This window comes from Eschrichtius robustus, chromosome X, assembly GCF_028021215.1.
Source record: "Eschrichtius robustus isolate mEscRob2 chromosome X, mEscRob2.pri, whole genome shotgun sequence".
NCBI lineage: Eukaryota > Metazoa > Chordata > Mammalia > Artiodactyla > Eschrichtiidae > Eschrichtius > Eschrichtius robustus.
This window is the reverse complement of record NC_090845.1, coordinates 120,014,521-120,024,083: the sequence shown is the minus strand read 5'-3', so window position 1 is coordinate 120,024,083 and position 9,563 is coordinate 120,014,521. Positions and strand designations below refer to the sequence as shown.

Below are 9,563 nucleotides of genomic sequence, written 5' to 3'. Positions count from 1 at the left end.
ATTGAAACAGAAGATGAGAGGAACTATCCATGTAAACAAACATTAGAGAGATAAATTAGTAATACCCTGTAAATGAAACTTCAGATGTCTTCACTGTCTTTCCCCCTCTCGGTGCATAGTCTGCGGGTGAGGATGGGGGATAAAACCTCTCCCATTACCAAGAAGACAGAATTATTTTTACGTAAATTATTAGTTACATATTACAGATCTAAGAAAGCTAAATCAGAGGGAGAAACATGTCTTTATTGCTGCTATTATTGCTTACAAAGTGAAGACTCATCTGTGCGAATAGGTTTTGGTGACTAATCCACTCGTTTTTACCTCTTTGTAAGCAGCATTTTAGAAACCCTAGCACTGAGTAGAGAAAATCATTTTTCTTAACCATGGAAAGATCAAAATGAAAGGAATGGAAAAATAAATAAAAGCACTAAGTGTATGTTACCACCATCATTACCTTTTAGGAGGAGGAAAAATGTTTTCCAGTAATCGGTATGGCATGAATAAACACCTGTTTCATTTGCTCACATACTCCTAGGATGGCCCAGCTGAGTCAGGATGCTGTGAATTCCAGCACATGCATGAGTGTGGTGTTAGACTTCTGAAGCCACTGGACAAGGCCCCAGGTTTTGTTTTTTGCCCCCCCCAAACTGATGCAGATTGGAAGTCACTGTCTGAAGCACAGCAGGGTGGGTTGGGATGGATGAGCTGACTGGCAGCTTCTGCACAGCTTTTCTGGAACACTTGGTTGTCTGAGGGATTACGTGCCGAGTAATTGCCTGGGGCAATTAGGAAGACTCTGAAAGTCAAGCTTCGTAGGCACATGCCAAAGTGTGCCCACAAATCAGTAGGCTCCGTTGTAGCCTTTTGCAGATGTCGCCAAAATGCAGAGATCTTGGGAGAGTTTTCTTTCCAAAGCTGGCAGAGATATCGCTGGTATCAAGTGTTCTGCCCATAAAAATGATAAAGTGCCAGTTAATGTCAGTCCTTTGCTAAGAGCAACAGCTGGGGCCTCTGTGCTGGCAGAGGGGGGTGAATTGTGTAATCAAGCTGAGCTTAACTCTCAGAAGCATGACAGTATGGGGCTCCCAATACATTTGCTTGTAAGGATGTGTTCATGCTGCACCGGGACACCCCTCCCCCCGTTACAACTCCACACCCCACATGGAGTCCACACACCTTTGCCGTACAAGGTCTGTGGAACCAGCTTTGTACTTTATGGTCACATCTGTCTAGCTCAGTTTTTATTGTGCCAACGGTAAGTGTTGTGTCACAAGAACCAAGTTCATCCCATTACAAAGATATAAAGATGGATCTTGCTTCGGTAGTGCCTGACAAGCCTACTTCACAGGAAGTGAGCGTTCACAGCTATCACATGAGAAGGCTGTGGCCAGGTGCACATGGATATCCAAGTATGAAAGGTGATGGTTATTATTACTTAGTAGGTTCTCAGCAAGAACTAACCTAATAAAGACTCATAAATCTCTGCATGTTTAAGTAATGTCACTTCAAATAGTCCTGAGGCTACAGTAAGTCTGTGTAATCCTAATAGTTCTAAATAATATTTAATTGATTATATCCATTGGAAAATCAGCTTGGGGTAGTAAATATCGCTTTCTCCCTTCCCTTCACCATTGCACCTCTTAGAAGAGTTGCTTGTTATTTCCTGCCTGCCTTTCTTTATATGTGCTCCTTAATCCCTTGTGCTTTGGCTCCTGCCCTCAGGACTCTACTCAAAGTGCAGTGTGTTAGTTACCTATCACTGCATCACAAATTACCCCCAAATTTAATGACTTAAGACAACATACATTTATTATCTCACAGTTTCTGTGGCTCAGGAAATTGGGCATGGCATAACTGGAGCCTCTGGCTCAGGGTCTCTTCACAGGTGGCAATTATGGTGTCGGCTGGAGCTGCACTCTTTTCGAAGCTTGACTGGGGAAGGATTCAATTTCAAGTTCAGTCATGTAGTTGTTGGCAGGATGCAATTCTTCATGGACGCGGAATGAACGAGGGCCTCAGTTTCTTGCTGGCTGTTGGCCAGAGGCCACCCCCAGTTCCCCGCCCCATGGGCCTCTCCAAAGGGCAGATCATAACATGGCAGCTGGATTTATCAGCGTGAGCAAGTGAGAGAGCAAGAGAGAGAGAATGTGAGTAAGATGGAAGCCACAGTCTTTTTAAACTTAATCTTAGAAGTAATATCCCATCACTTTCACTGTATTCTGTTCGCTAGAAGAAAGTCACTAGGTCCAAACCATACAAAAAGGGAAGAGCTTACAGAAGGGCATGAATTCCTGGAAGCAGAGATCACTGAGGGTCATCTTAGAAGTCTGTCTACTACATGGAGATCACTTGAGACCTCACTGCCAAACCCAATGAACTCTTTTTTTTTTTTTTTTTGGCCACACCGCGTGGCTTGTGGGACTTTAGTTCCCTGACCAGGGATTGAACCCAGGCCTTGGCAGTGTGAGTGCCAAGTCCTAACCACTGGACAGCCAGGGAAGTCCCCTCAGTGAACTCTTTATATGTTTAATCCTTTCCAACCTTTCTGGAGCCGCTCACTTTTGCAATATCCCCAGCTTGTAATGCTCTCTTCACTGCAACTGCACAGCACTTTATCTTCCCACCTCTCTATCACTACTTTCTTGTCTCCATCTCCCTTCCTCTTCCTCCTCCCGCCCACTAAATAAGTGGCCTAAGTCAAAGTAGGCACACTAACAAAAATCTGCAGACTGACGGAATAAATACAGAGTCTCTCAAGGGTCAGTCCTTGCCTCTCATATTTACTTCTTCCCCTTCTACTGTTTTCACCATGGCAATCCCCTCATATCTCCCCTCTCTAATAATACCCCTTTGGTTATCATCTTTATAGAAATACGTCTGAAATCTTCATCTACAACTTTGGTGCCTTCCTGAACCTCACTTCTGACTAACTGCTGTGAGACATCCAAAAAGATGTCTGCTCCACCACCATTCCCAATTTCTGGCATTGCCATTTACCCAATTACCCAGACCTAAAACCTCAGCATTGTATATGATTCCTCTCTTCCCTCCACCTGTCACATCCAATGAATTACTAAATTTTGGCTATTCTTAAACTTGCATCATCTGTCCTCTCCTCTCTGTCCCCATAGACCACTGTAATTGGTTTCCCTGCCATTGGGCTCTATCCTTTTTCATCTCTCCTACACATTCCCTTCAAATGAATCTTCCTGAAGTACATCTCTGATCATTCCACTCTTTGCTCAACCACCGTCAATGGTTGCCCATTGTTTACCGAATAAAGTTCAAATTCCTTAGCTTGTCAGTCATTCAAGGCCCAATGTGATCTGGTCCCATCCTTGGTCCCTACTTATTTCATGCACCGTGTCCTCCAATCACGTGGGGTCTCTGTCTGCTCCTCCCAGAGCTCCCATGGTTCCCTGCCTCAGTGGCTTTGTTCCTGTTCTTTGTTCCCTCAGCCTGAAATTCTCTTTTCCCACTCTTTGCCCCAGTTCTCCACAGGCAGCTCCTACCTCTCCTCCGTAGCCTGCCTCACATGACATTGCCTACGTGGAAGTTTCCCTGAGTGTTCCACCTTCTCCAAAGACTAACTTGAAGTTTATACTTCTGTACTGTGAAATCCCAGAATCCTTTACTTCTCTATCTTACGGCACTTTCCCTAGGTATTTCTGTTCAGATTTGCTTTTTCCTGCTACACTGGGAGCTTCTTGATGGTAGGATACGTGTTTGATTCTTTTTTGTCCTCTTCGTCCTATAGTGTTTTACATATCTGTAGCATCAATAGATTTTAAATCTTTTTATAAAACCCCCATTATATATGTATGCCCGTTTGCCTCATGGTCACAGAAAAAGAGGGCAGATTTAGTTAATGCAGTGCCATTGCTTAAAGGGTAATATTAGATTTGGATGATGTCTTATAGCTCATTATTTCCTTTTATGTTCTCCTTGATTACATCTGAATTTGTCTCAAAAGGGTAAATAACACATGTTTTAATCCTAAGAAATGATGTCTACATTTTCCTGTTGGAAATACTAAGTTAATAAGTGTATCAGTCAAACTTTTTCATGGGAAGACAACCCTAGTATTAAGTTCTACAAATAGTCATCAGGCATCTACAATGGATGATAGGGAGGTAAGACCTAATTCCTCCTTAGAAAAACCTTTCAATGGGGGATGGAGATATAATACAAAGCAACAAGGAATATAACAGGCTGAATTTCTCCCCTGCAGTGTCCAAACAGTGCAGCCATCAATTAAGTGCATAAACTCATTTGCTACAGTGTGGGAGAATCTCTAGGCAAGAATCAGTCAGTTACAGAGGTAAGTGCATGGACTCCCAAGATTCACGTGGTTGACCTTAGAGCAGTGGTTCTCAGTGTGGTGCCAGGACCAGCACCCGCATCACCAGGAGCTTATGAGTGATGCAAATTCTCGGGCCCCAACCTAGACCTACTGAGCGGGAAACTCCATTGGCGGGGCTCAACAATCTGTGACTTAACAAGCCCTCCCACCCAGGTGATTCTGATGCACAGTACAGTTTATGAAGCACTGACTTAGGACATTACTCAGTCTCTCCAAGTTCTTCCAGTTAGACTTGCCCCTTCTTTAAAGAGATTCCATTGGTCTTCAAACTGGGGTCTGTATTTTCCTTGGGAGTACATGAAGACTCCCCGTGAAGTTTTAAGGAAACCAAGTTCCATATCCTCAATTTCACTATGTACTTTTTCCTAAAACCTATCTGCTTGAGAAAGTGTCAGTGGTGGAGGCAGCAAGCCAGTTTCACATTTCTACCTCTTTTTTACCACAAACCTTCTCTCAGTTCACCAAAGAAAAGCTAACTTTTACCCATCCTAACTCTCACTATGGTGCATTGACCCAGGAATGTAAACACCTCTGGGAAAACAAACAAGGAGGCAATTTGAAATACTGTGCCAGTGTTTAAAAAGTGGATGACTCTAATCAATACTGGCTAACAAGTCTCTTTTCAAGTAGGTGGTATCCAGTTCTTCGCTTTTAACAAAATTGAAGAAGGGCCTACTTGTATTGTCAGCTGACTGATCATCAAACAGATTTTTCAATGGAACTCTTGTGCATTGCTGGTGGAAATGTAAAATAGTGCAGCCACTGTGGAAAACAGTATGACAGTTCCTCAAAAAATTAAAAATAGAATTACCATATGATCCAGTAATTCCTCTTCTGGGTATAAACCCCAAAGAACCCAAAGCAGGACTCAAACATATATGTGTATACTCATTATTCACAATAGCCAAAAGATAGGAGCAACCCAACTGTCCACTGATAAATGAATGGATAAACAAATGTGGTCTATTCATACAATGGAATATTATTCAGCCTTTAAAAGGAAAGAAATTCTGACACATGATACAACATGGATGAAACTTGAAGACACTATGCTAAGTGAAATAAGCCAGATACAAAGTGAAAAATATTGTGTGGTTCCACTTACCTGAGGTACTTAACAGTACTCAAATTCATAGAGACAGAAACTAGAATGGTAGTTGCCAGGGGCAGGAGGGATTGGGGAGTTAGTGTTTAGTGCTTACAGAGTTTCAGTTGGGGAAGATGGAAAAGTTCTGGAAATGGATGGTGGTGATGGTTGCTCAACAATGTGAATACACTTTAATGCCATTTAACTGTACACTTTAAATGGTTGAAATGGTAAATTTTGTGATGTATATTTTGCCACACTTTTAAAAGTTTTCAGTGATAATTATTATGTAATTTGGGGGGCATGTAACATGAAAAGAGGTTTAAAAAATCAGCTGACATTGGACAAAACTTCACTCCTCCTAATCTAATATGCTTCCTTATGTGAATAAAGTTGCTTTGAACTTACACCTATAAGAATGAAAAATAGAAATAAAAACAATGTTGATTCCTGTCTCATTTTAGCATTAAATAATAGTTATCTCAGGCACATGAACTAATTTCGCAGAAAAACCTCATCAATAATTGATGACAAGACTGTGGAGAGAAGGGAACCCTTATGCACTGCTGGCGGGAATGTAAATTGATGCAGTCACTATGGAAAACAGTATGAAGGTTCCTCAAAAAATTAAGAATAGAATTACCACATGATCCAGCAATCCCACTTCTGGGTATATATCTGAAGTAAATAAAAACAGTATCTTGAAACAGACATATGGATCAATGGGACAGAATAGAGAGCCCAGAAATAAACCCACACACCTATGTCAATTAATTTTCGACAAAGGAGGCAAAAATATACAATGGAGAAAAGACAGTCTCTTCAGCAAGTGGTGTTGGGAAAGCTGGACAGCCGCATGTAAATCAGTGAAGCTAGAACACACCTTCTCACCACACACACAAATAATTCAAAATGGCTTAAAGACTTAAATATAAGACAGGACACTGTAAGACTCCTAGAAGAAAACATAGGCAAAACATTCTCTGACATAAATCATAGCAATGTTTTCTTAGGTCAGTCTCCCAAGGCAATAGAAATAAAAGCAAAAATAAACAAATGGGACCTAATCAAACTTATAAGCGTTTGCACAGCAAAAGACACCATAAACAAAACAAAAAGACAACCTATGGACTAGGAGAAAATATTTGCAAATGATGTGACCGACAAGGGATTAATTTCCAAAATATACAAACAGCTCATACAGCTCAATAACCAAAAAAATCAAACAACCCAATCAAAAAATGGGCAGAAGACCTAAATAGACGTTTGTCCAAAGAAGACATACAGGTGGCCAATAGACACATGAAAAGATGCTCAACATCACTAATTATTAGAAAAATGCAAATCAAAACTACAACGAGGTATCACCTCACACCAGTCAGAATGGCCATCATAAAGAAGTCTACATATAATAAATGCTGAAGAAGGCATGGAGAAAAGGAACCCTCCTACACTGTTGGTGGGAATGTAGATTGGTGCAGCCACTATGGAGAACAGTAAGGAGGTTCCTCAAAAAACTAAAAATAGAATTACCATATGACCCAGCAACTCCACTCCTGGGTGTATATCAGAAGAAAACCATAACTTGAAATGATACGTGCACCCCAATGTTCATTGCAGCAGTATTCACAATAGCCAAGACATGGAAACAACCTAAATGTCCGTCGACAGATGAATGGATAAAGAAGATGTGGTGTATATATACAATGGAATACTACTCAGCCATAAAAGAAGAATGAAATAATGCCATTTGTAGCAACATGGATTGACCTAGAGATTATCATACTAAGTGAAGTAAGTCAGACAAAGACAAATATGATATGATATCACTTACATGTGGAATCTAAAAAAATGATACAAATGAACTTATTTACAAAACAGAAGCAGACTCACAGACATAGAAAACAAACTTTTGGTTATAAAAAGGGAAAGGAGGGAGAGACAAATTAGGAGTTTGGGATTAGCAGACACAAACTACTACATATAAGATAAACAACAAGGTCCTACTATATAGCACAGGGAACTATATTCAATGTCTTGTAATAAACTATAATGGAAAAGAAAAAAAACACTACCTTGAAGAGATATCTGCATCTTCATGTTCATTGAAGCATTATTTACAACAGCCAAGATATGGAAGCTATATATATATTAATAGACACACACACACACACACACACACACACACATACACACACACACACACACACACACACACACACGCACACACACACACGCACACACACTCTGTGGTAACATGGATGGATCTTGAGGGCATTATGCTAAGTGAGATAAGCCAGACAGAGAAAAATAATTTGGTATGTTCTCACTTATATGTGGAATCTAAAAATGCCAAACTCACAGAAATAAAGAACGGTGGTTGCCAGGGGCTGGGGGTGGGGGAAATGGGGAGATGTTGGTCAAAGGATACAAACGTCCACCTATAAGATGAATAAGTTCTGGGAATCTAATGTAAAACACAGTGATGATAATTAACAATACTGTATTATATGTTGATACTTGAAAGTTGTTAAAAGAGTAGATCTTAAATTTTATCACCACAAAAAATTCTAATTATGTGAGGGGATGGAGGTATTAACTAACATTATTGTGGTAATTATTTTCCAATATATTTATGTTTCAAATCATCACATTGTACACTTTACACTTAATAGGTTATATGTCGATAATAGTACAATAAAGCCGGGAAAATGTGAAAAAAAAAGGATATTGTGCTTCATACCCCAATAGCCTAAAGAATAAATAAATAAAAATAAAATGCGTGTGAGGAATTCTTATTTTTTCAAAATAGTTTTAGAAAGGCACAGGGGCAAGAAAGCTTGAACATCCTTGCTTTGAGACCTTTCTTGCCATTTTCTCCTCACTTGCACACTGTATACACTCCCAGTCCAAGACTGAATTACTTTTCTCAGCTCCCTCTAGCCATAGAAAAGCTGAACTTTTCCATGGCTAGAGGCACACTTCTTGATTTCAGATTGAAACCACCATTCTTGGGGGATCATAGTGAAATTCCTGGATTCTGGTACAAGTGTTCTCAACCAGAGATGACTTTGCCCCTCGCCCCCACCCGGGGGACATTTGGCAACATCTGGAGACACATTTGGTGTCACAACTGGGAGAGGTCAGCTACTGGTATCTAGTGTGTAGAGGCCAGGGATCCCCTAAACTTCCTACAATTCACAGGACAGCCTCCCACAACAAAGAATTATGTGGCTCAAAATAACAATGGTGCTGAGGTTGAGAAAACCTATAAGGCATGCATTCCTGAATGAATGGACAAAAGAATGAATGAATGAGAAAAGAAATGAATACATGAATGAATGAATGAATGAATGACTTCTAGCTAGCTCAAGTTAAGTCTTGAATCAGTACTGTGTGGCAGGTACTGTGCTAGGCTCTCAGAACATACTGGTGAATGTGACAGACCCAAGGCCAGCTTGAATGGAGCTTAGAAGTGCCAGCCCAACACAGTGTCTTTTCTAAGCCCAGAGCACCTTGCTCAAATAGCAAAGTCTCCCCCTCTAACCAGACCTTTGTATCCTTTGCCTGAGGAAACAGATCCAAAAAATATTGCTAAGACTGATGTCAGAGAGCATCTTGCCTATGTTTTCTTCTAGGAGTTTTATGGTTTCAGGTCTTACACTTATGTCTTTAATCCATTTTGAGTTTATTTTTGTATATAGTGTGAGAAAGTAGTCCAAACTGATTCTTTTGCATGTGGCTCTCCAGTTTTCCCAACACCACTTATTGAAACACTTCCTCTCCTTTAAAACATCCTCATGACTCAACAGCATGACTCCTGAGCAGTTGCATTCCCATCTCTCTGGCTTCACTCAGCTGGCTGAGGGCTGAGATCACTGTGCTCACCCCAGGGAAGGGCTGTTTGCCCCAAGTATCTCTTAAGAAGTAATATGTACTGTATACAACCTCATTTACATACTTGATCCCTGTGTTTTTCAACTATGCTTAACTATGGCATCTGAGACTGCCCTTTCTCCCAAATAGTCGGTAAATAAGGTTAGCTGTTTGTTTCCTTTCAGTCTCCTGTTCCATCCTGCGTTCTTAGGGCCTGAAGATTCTGTAGGAAGATCT

The 9,563-nt window shown here is 40.7% G+C and overlaps 1 non-coding gene across 1 annotated transcript; it reads right to left on the bottom strand.

Moving 5' to 3' along the window:
* Window positions 1–2,427: 2,427 nt before the first annotated feature.
* Window positions 2,428–2,499, bottom strand: TRNAV-CAC (transfer RNA valine (anticodon CAC)). Its single transcript has one exon. It is a non-coding gene; the product is annotated as a tRNA-Val (tRNA).
* Window positions 2,500–9,563: the final 7,064 nt, after the last annotated feature.